General features: G+C 34.6%; 1 protein-coding gene and 1 pseudogene across 10 annotated transcripts in view; both read left to right on the forward strand.

Annotated features, from left to right (window-relative positions):
- Window positions 1-25,626, forward strand: part of LOC113179652 (protocadherin gamma-C3) — a 145,736-nt gene that overhangs the window by 77,273 nt on the left and 42,837 nt on the right. The gene's annotated exons all lie outside the window — the stretch shown is intronic.
- On the forward strand, window positions 782-908 carry LOC113179791 (U4 spliceosomal RNA; annotated as a pseudogene).

Raw genomic sequence — 25,626 nt, forward strand, 5'->3', positions numbered from 1 at the left:
TTTATAAATATATATGTATGTGTATATATGAATGTATACAAACATAGATAATATGTATTTAAACGTTTATATAAACAATATGACAATATTATTAGTGTACTAATTATGTACTATATAAACAAATTATAAAGTACTTAGTTAATATTCTATATAGTTTTCTAGTTTATCAACTATAATACTCTTCCTGCTTATAATATTTTTCCTATTAGCTATGTAGCAGCTTTGTGTCAAACATTTAAAGTCAATTTATCGGTTAAGAACATAGATTCTTGCTGGGCTTGGTAGCACTTGTCTGTAAACCCATCTACTAGGGAGGCTGAGGCAGGAGGATCTTGAATTCAAAAACAGCTTCTACAACATAGCTAGACCTTGTGTAAAATTTTAAAAAGGGTTGGGAATGTATGTAGCTCAGTGGTAGAATTCCCCCTACATTCAATCCCCAACACCAGAAAGAAAAAGTTTTGTATATGTATATATTTTTGTGGTGCTGCACCAGAGCATGCTAAGCTCCCTATCACCAAGCTATATCCCCAGTCCCAATAGAATGGTTTTAAAATATGTGTGTGTGTGTGTGTGTGTGTGTGTGTGTGTGTGTGTATTAGTTGTAGATGGGCACAGTACATTTTTATGTGGTTCTGAGGATCAAACCAATGCCTCACACATGCCAGTCAAGAGCTCTACTACTGAGCCACAACCCCAGCCCTAGAATACCCTTTAACTAAACTTGAGATTGCTTCCATTTATAAAATACATTTAGTTTATTTTAAAGGACATTAATTCAAGCTTTGCACAGTGGCAGTATCGTAACCAATGAGGTTTATCTGATGTGTGATTACTGCTAGTTAATTAACATTAATTTCTGGTTATCAGAGATATATACATTTATACTTTCTTGGTGTCTTAAGTCATTTCATGTTTTTATTCATTAAATTTCCAAATATGGCAGGTTTATTTCTTATACATTGGAATTTTTCTCAAATATACAATGTAATTGTCATGAGGAAGAACTGTGAAGATATTTTTACCTCTATTATACATTTCAGTAATACTACATATATGTATTATACATAAAAAATACTGTAATAAAGTCACACATTTCTTTTGCTCATTTTACCTGCACCAATCATATTAATGATGACTTTGTGAAGTATTCAGAATTAACAAAATGGCACAGTGAACTATCTTTGCCATCTACTCAGCTGAGAATTTCTTTGAAGAAATTTAGAAAAAAAATTTTTTGGTCCCAGCTACTCGGGAGGCTGAGGCAGGAGGATCTCAATTTCCAAGCAAGCTGGAGAAACTTAGTTAAACCCTCTCTGAAAATAAAAATTTAAAAAAGGTCTGGGGATGTGGGAGAGCACTTACCTAGCATATGCATGGCCCTGCATTTGATGCCCAGCACCACAAAAAATAATAAAATTTTTATTAATAATAAATTATTAATAATAAAATAAATATTTAATAATAAAATAATAAAAATAAATGTGTTTGGGGCACATTTTTGGTATGATGGGAACTTTGCAGAAATCCCCTTTCTTTCTACATTAAAATTTCTATAACTTTTATAAACATGGAGAGTTTTCTTGAAAGTGCACAGATTCTGTTTCCTGAAAACCTTATGATTAGTGTAGAATGTTTAACAGAAATTGGAAGCAAAGGTATATTACTCTTGAGAAAGCAAGAAGGGAATACAAAAAGGTTTCTTTTTGTATCCCCTTTTAAAGGGGTAGGGAACTAAAACATCCAAATTAACTTTTTTTTCTTTTTATTTGTTACCTGTCTACTTTAAAGATACAGTAGTCAATACCTAGGTTTATAAAAGATAGAGAAAGAAAGGTAATCAAATGGCTCCAAAATGACGTAGTTTCTTCTACCAAGAGCACATATCTCTTTATGCTTCTTAACAACCAAGAACAACGTCAACAACAAAATAGAAGTAATATAGATTGTGTGGTTCCACTTGTGTGCTTTAAAAACAGGAAGCATTTGAGCCTATATAAAAATAGAAAATTTGCTTTTAGTTCCAATAGAAGTTACTAAGTATAATGTTCTATGACTAACACTAAGAGAAATAGATAGCAGTGCATGCACTCTTGCAGAAACTATCAAAATGTTTATCACATGGCAGTTCACATATGATGGGCAACTCAAAATGAAAGCTGTAGTTAAAAAACAAAAATTATTTAAGAATCTATCCAATAAGTTATAATTATGCTGATATCTGTTCACCTAACTTGATTTAAGGACAAATCAGTAAGAGCTAGGATATGAATATTCATGACTCTTAGACCATCTTAAAAATCAGTTTGAGTGGGAAAGTCTTCATTAAGCAGTTGTTTATTAATGAATGATAACAGTGTCATGAGTTTTTGGATGTAGTATCATAGAAGACAGAGTTTTGCAAATAGGTAACTTCTTCACCTTTGAGAAGTTATTTCATCTCTTTGAGTTTCAGTAAAACAGGGATAATAATACCTAATTTGAAAAATTGTGATCAGGATTAGGGGTAATATATAAATAATCTTATTCATAACTTGTAGTTAATTAACTATAGCCATTTTTTATGGTTGACAGAAAAATTCATGCTTTCAATGCCAGCATACTTGCCATTCTATTGGGAAAAGTCATAATGAATTATGTACGTCTCCCAGTAATACAATGGGACAACTGGAGGCTGACTTAAAAATCTTAAGTTCCTAGGCATTTTCATCTTTGTTTAGATCACACTATTCAGACAAAAAATTAAGATTTGTGAATCTTAATTTTTTGTCTGAATAGTGTGATCTAAACAAAGGTCCTATCAAACTTCTTATTGTAAAAAAGCAGTTTACAAGACCAACTTTGGCAACTTAGTGAGACAATGTCTCAAAAATTAAAACACACACACAAACAATTTAAAAGAAGAGGGAAAGGCCAGCCATGGTGACACTAATCTGTAATCCTGGGAACCCAGGCTGAAGAAGGAGGAACACAAATTTGAGGCTAGACTCAATGACTTAGTGAAACACTAAGCAACTTAGTGAGAACCTGTCTCAAATTAAAAAAATAAAAAAATAAAAAGAGCTAGGGATGTGGTTCAGTGGTAAAGCACCTTGGGTTCAATTCCAGTATACCCCCTACCCCCTGCTGCCTCCCCTCAAAACCAAACAACAACAACACACCAAAAAAAAAGAAAGAAAGAAAGAAAAAAAAAGAAAAGAAACAAGAGCTGAGGATATAAATATAGCTCAGTGGAAGAGTACCCAGGGTTTAATCCCCAGTACTGGGGAAACAAAAAGCAGTTTAACTGGAAAACAGATCACCAAAACCTAAAGTTTGAAGTTATTTGGTTTGGGATGTACAAAACACAATCTTAAGTTTAGATCATTTAGGATGGTTGTTGATAATTGATAACTAAAATATTTGTTGATTGCTTTCCAAGACTGGAGTAATGGGTTTGGATGTTTATATTTCTTCTGGTTCCAATAATGAAAGTATATCAAGGACTTTGCTTGTCTTCCTATGTGCTCTGGCAAGGGGTACTCATTCATTAGATTTAATAAGTTAATTGATGTGTTCGGCTATAACTTAAAAGTCTAGGCTCTGCAGGATATTGAAATGTAATCTGTCAGCAAACATTCTTCTACTAATTTCATCCTAAAAGAAATATTGAGGGCTGGGATTGTGGCTCAGTGGTAGAGCGCTCGCCTAGCACGAGTGGGACCCAGGTTTGATCCTCAGCACCACATAAACATAAAGGCATTGTGTTGTGTCCATCTACACCTAAAAAATAAATATTAAAAAAAGAAATATTGAATTAGCAACAGCCTAAGAACCTTGATGAAATTATACACTTCATAGATCATTTTTCAATAATGTGGAAATCAAATGATATAATGAGACAATTGTAAGCAATTTTGTGAGTGTTAATATTGTTAAATTGTGTGTAGTTTCTCAGTAGTATGTAACAGTTTAACTCTGATCTGGAATTGGTGATTCTGGTGGGAAATCTACTTTTTCCTCATATAGTTGTGAAGAGATGTTGATCAAGCTTAAAGAGTCTGTATCTTAGGAAAGAGATTCTCTAGTGTTACACTTTGAGTTCATCTTTGGGAACTATACCTAATGGGGGACATGGCTTTACCATAGCATGCATTTAGAAACCATAATTGAAAATCCTTTAAATGTTTTTCATTTTAACATAGAGAATCAGGATGTGAATGATAATACCTTACAGTTTAGCAGGAATATTATTAAGTTAAATATCTCTGAGTTGACCCAACCATGAGCAAGATTTACTATATAATCTTTGGAAGACCCTAAGGTATCAAGCAATTCCTTTCAAAATTCCTACCTTAGCAGCAATTCTTTATTTATCTTCAAAGTAAAAGAGACCAACAGTGGAAAGAAATATGTTGAACTTATCTTAGACAAGCCACTAAACCAGGAAAACCATAGTACCCATCTCTTAGTGCTAACAGCTTTAGATAGTGGGGACCTTCCATAAATGGCAACACTCAGATCCTGGTGGTCAATGCCAATGACAACCCCCTGTGTTCAATGAAGACATGTAATGGATGGTCCTTCAGAAGACATGTCCTTGGGCACCTCCATGCTGAGGGTAAGAAGCATCAACCAGGATGTGGGAACTAATACAGAGATCAGTTAGGCCTTTGCAGCCCAGAGTACCAATTTCCAATTTGGCCTTGAAAACAAGAGTGGAGAAACAAAAAATTTAAGTACATTGGACTTTGGAGAGATTAAAAAATATTCTTCAGTTTTGGAGGCAAGGAGAGAGGACTGGTGGCTCAATCAATGTACTGTTGAGACAGAAATTCTAGAAGATAATGACAGTATCCCAGAGGTGACTTTTACTTCTAATTCCACAATGCTTCCAGAAGATTCTGCATCCCAGACAGTAATCTCTCTGTTTAAAACACAAAATCCAGATTTGGGAGAAAATAGGGTGGACATATGTCTGATACAAGAAAATAAATTCACCATTCAGAATTTAATCTTCCTCCAAGATGTAACAGATGAGACCCTCGATCAGGATCAGACTACAGTACAATGTCACTCACAACCACTGACAAGAGCAAGCTGCCCCTTTCTTCCAGCACAGGCATTGCCCTATACATCATCAACAAGAGGGCCACTGTATCCAACTAAGCCCCGAATATTTTCCAACTAAGCCCCATATATTTTACACTTGGCTGAGCACAACCCTCCTCAGAGCTTCCATCGCTCAAATCAGTGCCTCTGATCCTGACTCGGGCACCAAAGGCCATGTTTCCAATTCCTCCCTAGCCAATGACCCGGCACCTTGGGCACTATGGGCCTATATGTCTGTGAGCCAACAGAGCGAGGTGGTGTTTATGCAGCTAGCCTTCAACCACAAGCAGTTACGGTCTTTTGAGCTGACCTGTAGGTTAAGACCAAGGCTTGCCGGCACTGAACTTGCATCTGTTAGTAGGCAACTACTGCCACAAAGCTCCACTGGTGCTGTACCCTACACTGGCACCCGACAGCTCAGTGCTCTTTGACACTGTGCCTCAAGCTGTGGAGCCTGGCTACCTGGTCTCCAAGCCTGGGGTTCAGAGCCGGCAAGTTGATCATGATGCCACTGTCTATAGATCTAGTCACCATCTAGACAGTGGATGGCCAGTGCCCTCTTGACACCAACATGCTTCTCACAGTCTTCGCTAACAGCCTGTAGGAAGCATTGCCACACCTCAACAATCTTCCTGCCGAGTTACTCTCTGACTCCAAAATTAATTTATTTTTCTGGTGATTACCTTAGCTTTACTTTCTTTTTCTTTTTTTAATTCTTCCTCAGGGGCATTATTTGTGTTGGTTTTGAAGTGTTGAAGACCCCAAAATGGTCCTGTCTTGAATTCCTTCCCTATAGGACTTAGGGGACTGTAGCTTTATTATTCCATATTCCTGCCAGGTGTGTTCTTCTCCTACTATTCCAGAGATAGTATTTCCTTTCTGGAAGCTCTGATCCTCATGACTCAGTAGCAACCTCACTGCAGGAAACCTTTGAGGGAAGGGGATGATGCTGATTGGGCCAGAATCCACCCTTCAATGTGCGGAATTCTTGATGAAATAAGTTCAGTCACAGGTAGGTTTTCCTCCACCATGAAATCTTTTCAGCTAACACAGGAAAGAACATTTCTATCAGCAAAACAAAAAGCCCCCAAATGAGAAATATTTGGCATAATTGAGCTTTAGGGACAATGGTATGGATGACAGGAATGTCAGATGGGCTACAGAATTTTGGGCCTTGTAAGTAGGTAACATGTTGTGATTATATATTTTATATTTGTTTGATTATAATTTCACCTTCATATTCAAATTGTGTTTATACAAAAATAGGAGGCAGGAGGCAAATCTTACTCAGAATCATTGTTTATCACTTCTTATCCAACACATGAATTTTTCATTTTCTTTTCTTTTTTTTTTTTAAATATTTATTTATTTATTTTTTAGTTTTCGGTGGACACAACATCCTCTTTGGTATGTGGTGCTGAGGATCGAACCCGGGCCGCACGCATGCCAGGCGAGCGCGCTACCGCTTGAGCCAAATCCCCAGCCCGAATTTTTCATTTTCTATTTGAGAAAATTCCTCTCATGACGAAAAGACATTTTGACTAATAATGTTAGCCAATTATTTCAATAAATCTAAGAAAAACATGGAAGTTGCTAGACCCAATTTAAAAGTATTGTTCCACAGAAGAACTTCTTGTGACTGAGTGTCCCAGGCTTCTTTTCTTGCTGAATCTTGCTTTTCAAAATAAATTATAAACATTACTAGAAGCTGGATAGAATTTTTTTCTCCCCGCTACATCTATTCCATCATTCCCTGATACAAAGGGATTCTCTCCCTATGAGGCTTGGGAAATTAGGCCAGTTTAAATGGATTAAGTGAGCTTGGGCTAGCACAGAATGCTGGACATGGACTGGTCCTAGTAATCAGGTGATTGTATGAGTTTTCTGGATAACATTGACCTAAACTGGCAGTTTTACAAAATCCTCCAAAATTATAGAATAACACCTGCAAATAAAATTCCCCATTATATAAGCACCTAATTGTTGGTGCATTGAAAGCTTGCAATATAAATTATATCAGGAAAAATAGGAAAATAAAATACTCATATTTGGAAAGCCAAATTGGATATAATAGGTAACATGAAATGTTGTGAAAGGAGTTGAAATGAGTGAAAGGAGAAATAGTGGTAGGTAGGAAGATGCTTATGTCTGGTTACTCACAGTAGGTTTCTTTATTGTCTTGGATTTTGTGGGCTTTGTTGGTTTTATTATAAAATGATGCCTGGGTTTTGGTCTCTAAAAGGAATTTAGCAAATTACATGATTTTATATCTTCAGCCTGAATCTAGGTGCTTACCCAAAGGGTCTGCTAAACCTTTAAAAGCAAGAAAAGTCAACATGCATCTCAAAAAATATGTGTCACTTGCATGCACTGGATTTAGCTTGTGTATTACCTGTTGTAGCAGTATATTAAGAGAGATAGTGACTATCTGGTGAGCAAAGGGCATTTATTTAACAGCTGTTGACTCTTCTTTCTGTTTACCTTTTTAAAATGAATTTTCCTTGTAGTATAAAGTAGCAATTTGGTGGGGTGGTGATTAAGGATCTTTTCCATATTTTTCAGTGGTATTTATTGAGAATATTTTCCTTTTCTATCAATTGCTTTGGAACTCTTGTTGAAAATTATTTCATCAATATATTTACACATATTATCTGTTTTTCTATTATTTTTCAAATACTACACTTTCTTAATTATTGTAGCTTTATAGTAGCTTTTGAAAAATCAGGTAGGCAAGTCCTCCAACCATTTTATCTTTGTCAATATTGTTTTGACCATTCTTGGTCCTTTGTCTTTCAAATTAAAATCATCTTGTCAGTTTCTAGGAGAATAAACTTGGCAGCATTGAATCTATATCTCTTATTTGGGAAGCAGGGGATCATAATAAATAATATTGAGATTTCCCAATCCATGAACATGGTATATTTTTCCATTTAATTGCATGTTTTAAAATTTCTCTCAGCTATGGTTTTAGCTTTTAGTGCAGAGGCCTTTTTAAAAATATTTTTAAACAATATATAAAATTGTTTATATTAATATGGTGCTATGTGTTTTTAGATACATAGTTTGTGCAATATTTAAATCAGGTTAGAGATACGTATCCTTCAAATATTTATCGTTTATAACAAAAACTTTCAAAATCATCTCTTCTAGCTTTTAGAAATATATTGTACATTGCTGTTATCTATATTCACCCAACTATGTAAGAGTACAACAGAATTTCTTGCTCCTGTCTAACTGTAACTTAGTACCCATTGATCAATCTTTCCCTACCCCACTCTCTTTCTTTCCAGCTTCTGGTAACCATCATTCTATTCTCAACTCCTATGAGTTGACCAACTTTTTTCAGATTCCAGATACAAGTTAGATGATGCCTAGCTTATTTCACTTAACATAATTATTCCCAGTTCCATCTATCTTGTCACAAGTGACAGGATTTCATCTGTTCTATCACTGAATAGTACTTCATTGTGTGTGTGTGTATGTATGTGTTACATTTTCTTTATCCATTCATTAGTGAATGGACACTTGGATTGCTTCCATTTCTTGACTATAGTGAAAGTTGAAAAAGGGTCTTACATGTCTTTTATTAAATTACCCCTATATCTTTGATGTTTTAATGTTACTGTAATTATTATTGTTTTATATATTATTTTCTGATTGTTTATTGCTAGTTTACAGAAAAAAAATTTTTCATATATTCCAAGTTTTCAAAAATGAAAGGTGCAGAGTGCTCTATTCCCACACTACTACAATCCACAAGAAATTAATTAAAAATAACTACGGGCAAATGTCAGAAAGATCAGTACAGTAAATAATAATAATAATAGTATGAGAGTGGTATAGCCTAACCCACCTCTGTAAGTTTAGGCTTCCAACTTCTGCAGTTGATAGGTTGGGAAAGCCACCCAGAAGTAGTAAACATTGAGGAATGACCAAGGCTGATAGTGGGTGGTTCATTCATTCACTTATATAACAAACATTTACTGACCAACTGTCACCTGGAAGGCACTGTTTTAGATGACAAGGATACAGCAATGAACAGGCAGACATGATTCCTGCCTTATTGGGCCCCATTATAATATATGGTCTTTGAAGGCCTGATTACTGTTATCAAGGGGAAATACAATAGCACTAAGAGAGCTTAGTCTGGTGGTCAGGGGAGGCTTCTTTCAGTAATAATCTGAAGGTCGAGTAGAAGTTAGCCAGTAGATAAGAAGGAGAATTAAAGAAAAGAAATTGTCAGGTAGAGGGAATAGCATGTATCAAGGTCCTAAAAACAGGAAAAGTATGACTCAAGCATTTAAAAAGGGGTAAGGAGGCTGGAAATGGAAAATATATAGATGAGACTAGCAAGGTAGACAGAACCTTGCAAACCACATTAAAGACCTGAATTTTATCCTAAATACCATTATATTTAGGAGTTGTTTTGTTGTTGTTTTGTTTTTATTTAGTTTTGGTTTTGATTTTGATTTTTGTGCCAGGAATTGAACCCAGAGATGCTTTACTTCTCAGCCACATTCTCAGCCCCAACACCTGCCCTTTACATTTTTTATTTTGAGGCAGAGTTTTGCTAAGTAGCTTATGGCCTCACTAAGTTGCTGAGGATGGCCTCAAACTTGTGATCCTTCTGCCTCAGCCTTCCAACCCTCTGGGATTACAGGCATGTACCATCATGCCCAGATCTCAAGAGGTTTTAAAGAAGACAATAACAGAATATGGTTTGAATTTTAAAGATGACTTCAGCTGCTATATGGAAAAATGATTTTGAGGGTTACCAATGCAAATAGGATGACTTGACCAGAGACTATGACAATGTCACTGCCAAGAAATAGTGCTGACTTGGATTAAAGGGGAGGCACTGGATAGAGAAATAGGTGGATATATTGAAAGTATATTTAGAAAATACATTCAGTAAGACTTAATTTTGGGATAAGTGAAATGTAAACTTCATGATGGTAGGGACTATTTTATTATTATATTATTCAGCGTCAGCAAGATCACTGCTGTCAAGATCCTTAATAAAATTTTTGATGACTCAATAAAGACAATGGATGAGTGATGTCCAGTTTTCCAAATTAATAAACGAAGGGATAAATGTACAATTTGGAAAGATATGGAAGATTAGAGAAGGGTGGATTTAAGATAAATCAAAAGTCAAGTTGTAGGCATGTCCAGTTTGAGATTCTGAGAAACATCCAAGTGTAGATACTAACTGTGTTTTTGGACATATAATCACATTGCATTAATACCTGATTCCTTCCATTGTGATAATCTATTCAGAATATATATGCATATGTGTATGTATGTATACGTATACATATGTGTGTATATAGAGAAAAGAGAGGTTTTAAAAACATTTATTTTTATTATTTCATAAATTTGCTGGATCAGGAATCTGGGTGTGGCTTTGCTGAGTGCCTCTACCTCAAGGTCTTTCACAAAGTACTATGATTAAGATGTCAGCCAGAGATGTTGTCTTGGCTGCAGAAGGATCTACTTCTAATCTCTCTTACAGAGTTATTGGCAAAATCCAGTTTCTGTGGGTTGTTGGTTGTTTTTCCAGTTTCTTTTTTTTAATTGATTTTATTTTTTAAATACATGACAGCAGAATGCATTACAATTCTTATCACACAAATAGAGCACAATTTTTCATGTCTCTGTTTGTATATAAAGTATGTTCACACCAATTCATGTCTTCATACATGTACTTTGGATAATGATGTCCATCACATTCCATCATTGTTGCTAACCTCCTGCCCCCTCCCTTCCCCTCCCACCCCTCTGCCCTATCGAGAGTTCCTCTATTCCTCCCATGCTCCCTCTCCCTACCTGACTATGAGTCAGTCTTCTTTTATCAGAGAAAACATTCAGCATTTGTTTTTTGGGGGATTGGCTAACTTCACTTAGCATTATCTTCTCCAACTCCATCTATTTAACCTGCAAATGCCAAGTTTTTATTCTCTTTTATTGCTAAGTAATATTCCATGGTGTATATATGCTACATTTTTAAAATCCATTCATCTACTGAAGGGTATCTAGGTTGGTTCGACAGTTTAGCTATTGTGAATTGTGCTGCCATGATCATTGATGTGGCTGTGTCCCTGTAGTATGCTGTGTTTTAAATCATTTGGGTATAGACCGAGGAGAGGAATAGCTGGGTCAAATGGTGGTTCCATTCCCAGTTTTCCAAGGAATCTCCATACTGCTTTCCTTATTGGCTGCACCAATTTGCAGTCCCATCAGCAAGACCCCAGTTAGCTAGAGGTCTACCTTAGTTTCTTGCCATTTTTTACCTCTCTATTGGGCAGATCAAAACATGACAGCTGGCTTCCATCAGAGTGAGTAAAGGAAAGATCCAGAGAGGGGAAATATGAGGGAAGTCACAATATTTTGTAAACTTAATTTTGAACACAAAATGCCATCACTTTTCCTATATCTAGTTCATTTGAAGCAAAGTCACTAGGTTAGCCCAATCACGGAGATAGGATTTTCTAAATCTATTAGTAATATTTTTCTTTATTTATTAGTCGGCTTTAGAATATAAGGAAGAGCCTTTCCTTCTCTTTCATTTATTCATGTATGGCTTATGTGTTCATGTGTTCTTTCAATAAGCTAAATTTTATTACAGACATTTACATTTTAATTTTTATTGGTTCTCTTTAGTTATACATGACAGTAGAATCCATTATGACCTAATTACACAAGCATGGAATATATTTTATTCTAATTTGGACCCCTGCCGCAGTCTGGCTGGGCACAAAATCACGAGCCACTCACAGCCTTGTAGATTCAAACAGCAATTCTTTATTCCCGAACTCACACGGCACTCTACACACGTTCTGGGGAAATCCACTACTCCACCAGGCTCTAATCAGCAGGATACGCCCTATTCCCTGCAGGGTACACCTTAAACCTGGAACTGCCCTAAACCCAAGGAGTGGGATACTCCCTAAAACCTGATCCGCCCTAAACCCGGATCTGCCCTGGTCCTTGAGCAAGGTCACCTTACTCAAGCATACATGCAATGTCACTGTAAATGTCCAAGGCAAGTCCATTTCCATGAGTCCTTCCTCTAAGCAACATGGGGTACACTGGCAAGGAAATTGTCATACCTACTTGGCTAATGGCTCTCAGCAGACCCCATTCTTGTGAGTATACATGAGAGTGAGATTCACTTAGGTATTTTCATATATCTACCTAGGAAAATTATGTTAGAGTCATTCTTCTGTCTTTCCTACACCTATCTTCCCTCCCTGCCCTTTGTTCCCCTTTGTCTATCTACTGAACTTCTTTTATTCCCTACCCCCCTTTACTGATGTTTAGCTTCCAAGTATAAGTGAACTCATTCGACCTTTGGTTTGGGGGATTGGCTTATTTCACTTAGCATGATAGTCTCCAAATCTATCCATTTACTGGCAAATGTCATAAAGCCATTCTTCTTTATGGCCAAGTAATATTCCATTGTATATACATATCACAAATTTTTTTATCTACTCATCTGAACCATTTACAATTTTTAATCTCAAATTTTGCCCATCATGATGGGTAAACATCAGGCTAGTTCCTCTGTCCTTTTGCCATACTCATTCATTTTCTTAATTCCTTTCTTGCTTTCTGATGTAAGAAGGTATTCTAGACTAATCTTAAACTTTCTCTACTCTAGTCCTGAAAAGAACCATTTATTCCAAAAGCCCTGCTTTTTTCTGGTAGGAAGTAATATTTAGAAAATAAGAACTAGGTGCTATGTGTGTTCGTTGCTAATGGTCTGTCACTGTTTCTAGGTCTTTTCAGCAGACAGAGATAGCTAGGAAACACACAAAAATTACAACCATATCTATATCTGCACATATTCCCTTGAAATCATGAGTTCATATTGATGCCTACAATTCAGGTTCTTCTTAGCCTTCCCCCTTTTCATCTTTGTATTTTCCAAAATTATGAATATTTTTACTATTTTGCTCAATACCAAAGTACACAAAAAGTAATTTCAGAATTGCTATACTGATACCAATGAGGAAAACCTGCTGGGCATGGTGGCACATGCTTATAATCCCAGAGGCTCTGGAGGTTGAGGCAGGAGGATTGAAGTTTCAAAGCCAGTTTCAGCAACTTAGTGATGCTGTAAGCAACTTAATGAGACCCTATCTCTAAATAAAATATAAAAAGGGCTGGGGATATGGTTCAATGGTTAAGAACCCTTAGGTTCAATCCCTAGTAGCTCCTCCTCCCTCCCCCCAAAAAACCCCAAGGATAACAATGTTAAAGATATGATGTAATGGTTGCTTTAAACTGAGGATATATATGGCCAGTGTACTGTGTTGAAAACTTACTTGTCGTATAGCTGTGAAAGTTTATTTGTTTCTGTTATATGGCATTTTAGAGGTTTTTCCACATTCCTTGTTGGTTAATATTTTTGAATATTAAGTTAACAGTCAAAACTATTTTTAAAGTATTCAGAAAATTATCACTCTTCCTTTATCCTTTCTTCCTCATAAGTACCACACCTTATAGATAATCAGTTTCCTTAGTTTTTGGTTTAATCCTCTGTATTTCTTTTTGGGAAAAAAAGCACATGTTTTCTTATTTCCCCTTTATTATGCAAAGGTAACAGTCTGGCTTTGAATGGTTGCGATATAAACAAATTTCAGTTACCACAGTTTAAATAGCATCAGTCTCCTAAAAATAATTTAAATTTTAATTACCATGATAATTTAACTCTGAGAAATTGTATAAAATACAAACTTTGTATTCTAGTCTTTCAGTTCATACGTCACTTTGCAAATAACAGGTGAGCACAATGATCAGTGAACAATTGCATGAGCTTTTTCAAAGTCTGTCAATGATTGGTCACTGTGCATCTGCTATTTTATTCATGCACAGGTAGCAGAGCATGTAGTTGTGATGCCTCCTTGTCTCACAGCAACAAACCATATGACATTTTAGGAAAATATATAGAGAGAATTGGCCTGCAAAGATAAAAAGTGTAAGCCAGGCATGGTGGCACATACCTGTAATACCAGCAACTTAGGAAGTTGAGGCAATAGGATTTCAAGTTCAATGCCAGCCTCAGCAACTTAGAAAGACCCTGTCTCAAAATAAAAAAATAAAAAAGGTTGGATGTGTAACTCAGTGACAAAGTGCCCCTGGGTCCAATTCCTAACACCAAAAGAAAAAAAAAGTACAGCAAAGGAATAAAATCAATAATACTATCAGTGAAATTTGCATTGAATGCAAATGGAGTTATAGAAGAAACAGCAGACCACAGGAATGTTGACACTGCTGTCTTTAAGAATCTGCAGCCAAAAAAAGCTTAGTGAAGGTGAATGGGAATGAGAAAAGCAATTGTGTGTCAAAAAGGCTAAAGATGTTCCAAAGAAAGTGACACCAGAAAAAAAAAAAAAAACTTTACATTAAGGGGACCCTCAAGAGATTATTTCACAACAATAAAAGCTCAAAGGATAAAGAAAATGCTGGAAGTTAATCCAAACTCAGAAGTAATATGGCAATTTGCCAAGACATAGAAAGGATTATTGCTCTATAAGTTATAGGATGAGAAACCAAAGACTTCTTAAATTCTTCTTGATATGATTTTTGCAAAGAAATAGAATGCTTTAATTCTAAATGGTCCTAATTTTAAAAATCATGTCATATTAAATCAATATTAGATTTATTGTTCTTCCATATAAATGTACAACCAACACTAAGAGAGTTTTTAATGTTTACACAAAAAAATTTTATATTTTTTAAATATTTATTTTTTTAGTTATAGGTGGACACAATGTCTTTATTTTACTTTATGTGGTGCTGATGGTCGAACCCAGTGCCTCACGCATGTCAGACGAGCGCTCTACCTCTGAGCCACAACCCCAGCCTGACACAAAAAGTTTTAAGGTCAGAAAGCAATAAAAAATTTTTCCATTCATTACTAAAATTACTTTACGTGGTTCCTGCTTGCAATTGTTAGTTTTTGTTTGTTTGCTTGTTTCCTTGAGATGAGTTCTCACTCTATTGCCTAGGCTGGTCTCAAACCTCCTGGGCTCAAGTCATCCTCCCACATCAGCTCCCAAATATCATTATCTGGATTGCAGGTGTATACCACCATACCTGACTATTACATAGGTATTTTTTAATGTTCTGCACTACTTGCAAAATGAGACCTGCCATTACCCATTTGTGTTTTTGAAACTTATTGGCTTTATTGAAGTAGAATACATTAAAATTTACCTTTTGAAATTATACAGCTCAAGGAACATTGACAAATGTTTACATCTGTGTACCACCATCAAAAGCAAAATCTAGAACATTTCTATAACCTTCAAAAGATTCCTCATAGCCCTTTGTAATTGATTTTCCATATTTCCAGCTCTAGGCAATGACTGATCTACTTCCTGTCACTACAAATTAGTTTTGCCTCTTCCAGAATTCATCTAAATGAAATCCTATAACATGTGCTCTTTTGTATTCACCATCTTTTGCTCAACAAGTTTTTAAAATTCATCTGTGCTGTTGCATATATCAGCAGCTTTTTCCTTTTGGTTTATGAGCAGTATTGCACTGTGTGGAAGTGTCTCAATTTGTTTATCCATTCAATTTTTTATCAATGTTTGAGTCGTTACCAATTTGGTGCTATTGTGAATTAAGGTGATATGAATAATCTTGAACAAGTCCTTTTGTGGACATATGCTTTTTTATTTCTCTTGGTAAATACTTAAAAGCAGAATTGGGCTGGGGATGGCATATATGATACCAGAAACTCAGTTTAATTTGTAAGAAGCTATAAAATTATTTCAAATTGGCACTATAATTTTACATTCCTATTGACAATGTACAAAGAATTTCACTTATATCCTATTGTCAAAAATTTACATTTTATCTATCTTAGTGGGTGTGTAGTACTATTTTATCATGATTTACATTTTTTTAATTGAATCAAGATATTGAGTATCTTTTCATGTCTTTACTGGTTATGTGTATATTTTCTTGAAGTAACTGCTCAAATCTTTTCCTCTTCTTTAACTTAGTTGATTGCCTAATCTTAGTAACTCAAGAGGTTAAGGCAGGAGGATGACAAGTTTGAGAACAACCTCAGTAACTTAGCCAGACTTTAACTCAAAATAAAAAATTTAAAAGGCATGGAATTGCATCTCAGTGGTGGAGCACCTCTAGTTTCAATCCTTAGTAATATGTACTTGTGTATATATATATATATATATATATATATATATATGTGTGTGTGTGTGTGTATATATATATATATATATATATATATATATATATATATATAAATTCTGGATATGAATTCTTTGTCCCATGTGTATTTTGTGGATATCCCAGATCATGACATGGCTTTTCATTTTCTTAGTAGTCTTTGGAAGAGGAGAATATGTAATTTTGATAAAGCCTAACTAATTCATTTTTTTCTATTATACTCTTTCACCTTCCCCTCTTCTTTCTTTCTCTTTCTTTTGGTGTTAGGGGTCAAACCCAGGACCTCACACATGCTAGCTAAGCACTCTACCATTGACTACATCCCCAGCCCCTTATAATTTATGTGTTATTTAGCTTTCTGTCACTGTGACAAAATACCATTATCTTGATTACTGTACTGTTGTAATAAAGTCTTATAATCAAGTAGTATATGCTCTCCAACTTTGTTTTCATTTTTAAAATTGTTTTTACCATTCCATATTCCTTAATTTTCATATATTTTGGTATCATTCTGACACCTTCTTTACAAACAAAAAGGACTTCTGGGTATTAATTAGAGTTGCACTGAATCTATAGCTTTAGTTTGGGAAAAAAATAGCATCATTGAATTTTCAGTCCATGAACATGGTATAGCTCTTTATTTAAGTATAATTTATCTTAGCAATGTTTTTCTTTTTAGTTTACAGACCTTTGTATTTTGATAAATTATTCCTTAGTATTAAATGCTTTCTGTTATTCTAAGTGTACATTTTAAATTTTTATTTTCAATTGATTATTGTTAACATATAGAAATATAATTAACTTTTTGAACTAACCTTGGATCCTGTGTCCTTAATAAATTGACTTTTAGTTCTAGTAGCTTTTTGTAGAATTCTTAGGATTTTCTGTATACACAAACATGTATACTTGCAAATAAATACAGTTTATTTCTTCCTATCAGCCTGTTCTTTCTTTTTCTTGCCCTATTGAATTAGTTAGGACTTCCAGGAAATTTTGAATAGAAATAGTAAGAGTGAATATCTTTACCTTGTTTCTATTTTTTTCTGGGGAAAGCATTCAGTTTTCCACCATTAAATTTTTATAGGTGGATTGGGGGTGTAGCTCAGTGGTAGAGCACTTACCTAGCATTCACAAGGCCCTACGTTCAGTACACAGTACCACAGGTGTGCGCGCACACACACACACACACACACACACCAGCCAGGCCTGGTGGTACATGCTTGTAATCCCAGCTACTTAGGAGGCTGAGCAAGGAGGATCACAAGTTCAAGGCAACCCTCAGCAACTTTACAAGACTCTTGTATCAAAATAAAAAAGAAAAGATTTGGGGATATAGCTCAGTGGTAGAGTGCCCATAGGTTCAATCCCCAGTACCACCGTAAACAGCAACAAAAACCCATAGAGGCCTTTTAGCAGATTGAGGAAGTTGATTTCTATTTTGTTGAGAATTTTTTAATAATGAATAAGTGTTCTATTTTATCAAATGCTTTTTCACATCTTCTATATTTTACTTTGTTAATATAGTAAATTTTACAAATTGATTTTTAAATGTTTAATTAACCTTGCATTTTTTTAATATACTCAATTTTGTCATAAATCCTAGTCCTTCCTTTTTTTATTACTGGATTTCTTATGTTCATTATGTAAAGGATTTTTACATATATGTTTCTGAAGGATATTGGAACATTGATCTGTAGTGTATTTTTTTTCTTTTTACATTTTCACTTTTTTGGGAAGTTATTGGGGATCAAATCCAGAACCTCATGCTTATCATACATACTAGGCAAGGGCTGTACCACTAAACTATAGCCAATCCTGTAATTTATTTCTCTTATAATTTCTTTGGTTTATTAGGTAGCAACTTTGATTTCACTGACTTTTTGCTATTTCTTGCCCATTTTAAAATTAATTTCCATTATCCTCTTAATTATTTCCTTCCTTTACCTACTTTGTTTTTAATTTACTATTTTCCCTAGCTTCTTAAGGTTGTATGTTAGATTGTTAACTTTATACCCCTAAGTAAATAAACTTAGCTCTGAGCTCTAGCTATAGTCAGCTAATTTTTTGGATGTTATGATTCCATTGTAATTCAGTTAAATATTGGCTAATGCTCCTTGCAATTTCTTTGATCCATAGATTTTTTGAAGTGTGTTGTTTGATTTCCAAATATTTGAAAATTACCCAAATATATTCTTGTTATCTACATATACTTTAATTTTATTGTGACTGAAGAATATGCATTGTGTGGTTTTATTCTTTTAAATTCATTTTATGGCATATAATATGATCAGTCTTGATTAATGTTTCCTATATATTTGAAAACTATGTATTCTGCTCTTAACAGTAGAATATAGTTTTCAGCTAGATCAGGTTAGGTGAAGTTCTTCAGTAGTGTTGTATAGCCTTTCTGTATCTTTACTGACTCTCTACTTGTTCTTATCAATCATCAAGAGAGGAGAGTTGAAATCTTTAACTACAAATATGGATTTTTCTTTCTTCTTCTGGTTCTCTCAGTTTATGTTTTATATAATATGTCATATATGAAGATGTCTCTCTACTATTCTTCCTTCTATTTACTTATAGTTTTTATTAGTATAAATTTTACCTATTTATAGATACACATAAAGGTGAAATTCACTGTGGCATATTCATATATGTATATAGGATAGTTTGATCAATTTAATTCCACCATTCCTCCCATATCCCATTCTTTCTCTCTCCCTCCCCCAATCCCCTTCCTCTATTCCACCGATCTCTCTTCTTATTTCATGCCGATTTCCCCTACTTTCCCCCCTTATTTTGCTCTTACTTCTGCATGTGAGAGAAAACATTTGACCCTTGATTTTTCTGAGTCTGGCTTATTTCACTTAACATGTTCTCCAGTTCCGTCATTTACCGGAAAATGCCATAATTTCATTCTTCTTAGTGGCCAAGTCAAACTCCATTATGTATACATACCGCATATTCTTAATTCATTCATCTGTTGATGGGCTCCTAGGCTGTTTCCATAACTTGGGCTGTTGTGAATTGTGCTGCTATAAACATTAATGTGGCTGTATAAATATAGTATGCTGATTTTAAAAAGTCTCTTATTTTAAAGTCACAATACACTCTCAGAAATTTTCAAAAATAATGTAGAGAGGTTTTGGGTATTAATCGCTTAGCTTCCCCCAATAATAATATTTGCAGTACAATATCAAATCAAAGAAATTGACATTGCTAGAATCTATAGGCTATATTCATATTTCAACAGTTTTCAGTTTTTAATATGTGCTTATTTGTGTTTATATAATAATTCTATGAAAATTTATCACATATTCATATTTTTATAACTGGTACCACAATTAATTATAGGACTGTTCTATCACCAGAAGGAACTTTTTTATCCTACCCTTTCTCCTAATCTCTGGAAATCATTAATCTGTTCATAATCTCTATAATTTTGTAATGTTATATAAATGATGTAACAAGTATGTAACATTTTGAGACTGCATTTTTTCACTCAGTATAATGCCCTTAACATCTTTCAAAGTTTCTCTAGATACCAAGAATCTGCTCCTTTTCATTACTGAATAATATTTTTATTAATTAATCATTCACCTCTTGGAAGATGTTTGAGTAAGGCTGCTATGAACATTGTATACAAGTTTTTGTGGCATAAGTCTTGATTTCTGTGGCATATACGTCCAGGAGTGTAATTGCTGTATCATATGACAATGTATGGTTAGCTTTATAGAGACTATCAAACTTTTTTTCCAGAGGATCCATTTTTCTTTTTTTTTGTTTGTTTGTTTGTTTGTTTTTATTAGTTACACATGACAGTACAATGATCTTGACAATTCATACATTTGAATCAAATGAGGTATAATTTCTCATTTTTCTGATTGTACAGTTTGCAGAATCACATTGGTCATACAGTCACCTATATGCATATAGCAATAATAATGTCTATTTTATTCTGCTGCCCTTCCTATCCCCCCTTCCCCTCCCATTTTTCATTTCCATCAATAGTGTGCAAGAGATCCATTTTCTGCACATTTCACCAGCATTTGGTATTGTCACTATTTTTTATCTTAGCTTTAAAAATAGATGTATGACATCTCACTGTGGTTTTAATTTGCATATTTACAGTGACTAGTGATATTGAATATGTTTTCTTAGATTTTTTTTGTCATCCATATATCTTTTTCAGGAATAAGTCTGCTTTCTTTCTTTGGCCCACTTTCTAATTGGAATTTTGTGTTTGTGGGGGGGGGTGGTCCTTGGGTTTGAACCCAAGTCCTCAAGCATGCTAGAAAAGTATTCTACTACTGAGCTACATCCTCAGCCATCTAATCAGAATTTTCAAATTGTTATAACTGTTGAGTTTAGGTAGTTTTTTTGTATATTTTATTTTAGATATTAGTCCTTTGTCAGACGTGGTTTGGAAGTACTTTCTTCTAGTCTATGGTTTACCTTTTCATCTTAACTAGGACTTTTTCAGAGCAAAAGTTTTAAATTTCAATAGAAGTTTAATGAATTTTTTCTCTTGTGAATTTATTTCTCTATAGATCATGCTTTTTAATGAATGTCAACATTCTGACTGTGTATGTGTGTGTGTGTGTGTGTGTGTGTGTGTGTGTGTGTGTTTCACTGGGGATTGAACCCAGGGCCTTGTGCATGCAAGGCAAGCACTATATGAACTGAGCCATATCCCCAGCCTGATAAATTGGCCTTTTATCATTTTACCTTTATCCCTGATATTATATCTTATCCTAAGGCCTACCTTATTCTGATATTAACATTGCCACCTCAGCTTTCTTATAATCAGTTTTTGCAAGATTTATCTTTTTTCACCCTTTATACATGAAGTACATTTTCTATAGATGGGTATAGTTGGATGTTGCCTTTAGATTTATTTTGAAAATATCAGATTTTTAATTGGAACATGCAGACCATTTCCATGTAATGTAATATTGATATGATTGGGATTATTGTCTGTCATCTTGCATTTCATTTCCTCCTTATCCCATCTGTTGTTTAGTCCTTTTTTTCCATATTTCCCTGCCTTCTTTCAAATTAGTTGAGTATGATTTAGTATTTTATTCTGTGTCTGCTAATAGTTGATAAGAAGTCCTTTTTAATTCTGTGAGTGGTCGTTCTAGGGTTTATGGTTTATGGTATGTAATCTTTAACTTATCACCATCTACCTTTAAATAATAGTTTATTCCTCCACATATAATGTGAATACCTTATAACAATTTAATTACCTTTTATTCCTCTGGTATTTTGTGCTACTGTCACGCACTTTACTTCTACAAATATTAGAAGCCTATAATATGCTATTACTTTGGCTTTAAATCACAATTATATTTTAAAGAAATTAAAAGTGAAGTCATTTTTGTTGTTGTTGTTCTGGGAATTAGACCCAGTGTGCTTTACCACTGAGCCACATCCCCAATCCCCTTTGGAAAAAAAAAATTTTTTTTGAGACAGGGTCTTTCTAAGTTACTGAAGCCAGCCTTGAACTTGAGATTCTCTGTCTCAGCCTACAGATCTCTAAAATTACAGGCATGCACCACTGCACCCAGCAAAAATGAACAGTCTTAACATTTAGCCTACATTTTTACCATTTCTTTCACTAATTTCTTGATCTTGATCCAAGTTTGCATCTGGTATCCTTTCTTTTCAGACTAATGAATTTCCTTTAATGTTTCTTTCTTTTTTTTTTTCTTTTTGGTACCAGGGATTGAACTCAAGGGCACTTGACCACTGAGCCACATCCCAACCCTATTTTGTATTTTATTTAGAGACAGGGTGTCACTGAATTGCTTAGCACCTCATTGTTGCTTAGGCTGGATTGGAATTTGCAATCCTCCTGCCTCAGCCTCCCGAGCCCCAGGGATTACAGATGTATGCCACTGCAGCCCTTTAATATTTCTTATAGTGATGGTTTTCTGGTTACAATGTTCTCAGATTTTTGTTTGTCAAAAAAAAAAAATCTTTGGGGCTGAGGCTATGGCTCAGTGGTAGAGTGCTTGCCTAGCACACATGAGGCACTGGGTTCAAACCTCAGCACCACATTTAAAAAAATGAAATAAAGATATTATGTCCACCTACAACTAAAAAGTAAATATAAAAAATCTTTATTTCACCTTAATTTGTTTAATTTTTTGTTGACAAGTAAAAGTTGTATACATTTCACTTATGATTTCATTTATGATACAACCTGATTTTGATGTGTGTATACATTGTAGAATGGCTAATCAAGCCATTTAATGTATATATTACATACTTTTTCTGTTTGTGGTGAAAACTCCTAAAATTATTTCACTTTCATTTCATAAAGGATAATTTTGCTCAATATAGACTTCTAGGAAGACCTTTTTTTCTTATAGTACTTTAATTATGTTATCTTTTCTCTTCTGCCTTATTTTCTTCCTGATTAGAAATCTGCCATCTTATCTTCTTTCTCTGTATTTGATATTTTTTCCCCTTTGGCTACTTTTAAATTTTTCTCTGTCAATGATTTTCAACAATTTGGTTGTGATGTACCTTGGTGTATTTTTCTTCATTGAGTATTTTGCTTCTTTGGGCTTATAATTTTCTTCAAATTTATGAAATTTAAAGCCATATTTATTCGAAATTTCAGATACACATACTCCTCCCCTGCAAGTATAGGACTCCAAAATCACTTGTGAAACTGCTTGATATTTCCCCCCAGGTCTCTGAGCTTCTGTTCTTGTCTGCCCCCACCCCCAATCATTTTTCTCCATGTGTTTCAGTTTGGATGATTCCATTGCTATGTGGTCAAATTCAGTTATCTCTTCAGTATCTAATATGCTGCTAATCTTATCCAGTGGCGTTTTCACTTCACTTCACATACTTGATTTTTTTCACTTTTAGGAGTTCTCTTTAATTCTTTCATTTCTCTCCAGGGGCTCTCCTCTTTATCATCATTTTTTCCTTTACATCTTCAAACACATTTATAAAATCTCTTTTGAAGTACTTGTCTTTGGGGCTTGAGGTATAGCTTAGTGGTAGAGCATGTGTTGGCACTTGCAAGACCCTGGCTTCAATCCCCAGCACAAAAATAAAAATAAAGTCCTTGTCTGCTTATTTTCTCACCTCTCCCATTTCTAGGTATAATTTTCTTTCTGGTTTGGGGTCACAATTTTCTGATTGTTTGTATTATAATGTTTTTATTGGATGACAGACATTTTTATTTGTTTGGTACTGGGATTGTACTGTACAATGGGCACTGTACCACTGAGCTACATCCCCAGTCCTCTTTATTTTTTTTATTTTGAGACAAAGTTTTGCTGAGATGCCCAGGTTGGCCTCAAACTTGCAATTCTCCTGTCTCATTCCTCCTGCACCAATGTACCCTGCACAAGGTTTATTCTTAAACTACACTAAGACACATCTATAGTAACTTTTTCTGAAGGGTACACTACTGCTAAATTTTTACCTCCTTGCTCTGAGTGTTCAGCACGGTCTCTTTATTCTGGCTGAGTGAAATTCAAATGGTCCCAGTCCCATGTCATCTCCAAGAATTCTTCAATGTATAGCTCTCTGGAGTTTGTTGTTTGACCAGCTTTGAAGGAATGCCCATCTATGAATGCTCAGATTATTATTCAGCCAAAGACTCAAGGAGATCTCATCCAGATTTCTGGATTTATTTGTGTAGCTTCATTTTCTCAGTATTCTTCTGTTCAGAGATTCTGACTGCTTTAGTCTCTTCAAACTCGAATCTGTATCCGTCAACTGGACTAAACCTGTTGTTTTTCTTTAAATTCCTCTTTTCTGTCTCATGGTCTGAAAGTTGCTTCAAGGCAAAAAACTGGATATTCTAGTTTAGAGATCTTCATTTACTTTCCTTCTCTCTTGTGTTGTAGTCCTGTACTGACTTTTGAGCCAAAGACTAGAAGTATTTTTCACATATTTTGATAGTTTCCTAATTGTTTACAGTGGTATAGCTAGTTCTACAAGGTTAGAAGAAAAAATTATATATCCTGAAAGTTATTGTTATGGTTTAGATATCAGATGTCCCCCTAAAACTCATGTGTGAGACAATACAAGAAACTTTAAAGGTAAAATGATTGGGTTATGAGAGCTTTAACCAAGTCAGTGCATTAATCCCCTGATAGGAATTAACTGGGTGGTAACAGAAAGAGACTATAGACTAAAGATAAAATATATAACCTGAATGCACACACCTCCCATGACCCACATCCTCCATCCATACACTACCTGCCTACAGTCTCTCTCTGCTTCCTGGTGTCATGGCCTGGGCCACTTTCCTCCACCACACTCCTCTGCCTTGATGTTCTACCACACCTTGGACCCAGACCAATGGAGCCAACCACTGAGGACTGAGACCTCAGAAACTGTGAGCACCAAATAAACTTTTCCTCCTCTAAAATTGTTCTTATCAGCTGTTTCGGTCACAGCAGCAAAAAAGCTGACTAAAACAATCATTCTATATTAATATATAGGAATCTTCATTTTTTAAAATAGCTTCATAAAATTCCATTTATCACACACATATGACAATCTGTGATATAACCAGTCAGCATATAATCAGTCTATAATTTGTCATTTAGGCAGTGTCTAGTATTTCTGCAGTTACAAATAATGTTTCAATGAATAACCCAGTGTATATGTGTTTTTGTCATTTTTGAGGCACATATTCAGAATAAAGTCCTAATAATGTGATTATAGGGTATATAGGGATATGGCATTTTGATAGATCTATTTCCTTCAATGTAGGCTAAACCATTTTGCATTCCTACAAACAAATGAGAATGCCTATTATCTCATAGTCTCATCTATGTGGTGTGTTGTCAAACATTTAAAACTTTTTGCCAATCTGATTAGTAAAAAAAGAAATCTCAACATAATTTTAAATAGAATCTCTCATGAGGTTGGTTAGGTTTTTATATATTTAAGAGCATATATATATGTATATGTATGCTCTTAAGCCTATTTAACCTCATGAGAGATTCTAATATCTTATTGGTAGATTATATGTAATAGTGGGATTCATCATGCCATACTTGTAATGCACATAACATAACTTGGTCAATCTCATTACATAGTACCTTCCTTCTATTAGGTTTTTAAGTGTTTTGTCCTAAAATTATAAAATATTGCTTATATATTAGGGATATTATCTCTTTCCAAGATATATAAGTTGCAAATATTTTCTCCTATGTCATTGCCTTTTGATTATGCTTATGCCATTTTTTATGATGCAACATTTTCCTCCTTTTTTAATATTTATTTTTTAGTTGTAGTTGGAAACAATACCCTTATTTCACTTTTTTTTTTAATGTGGTGCTGAGG

Source organism: Urocitellus parryii, chromosome 1, assembly GCF_045843805.1.
Source record: "Urocitellus parryii isolate mUroPar1 chromosome 1, mUroPar1.hap1, whole genome shotgun sequence".
In the NCBI taxonomy this organism is placed as follows: domain Eukaryota; kingdom Metazoa; phylum Chordata; class Mammalia; order Rodentia; family Sciuridae; genus Urocitellus; species Urocitellus parryii.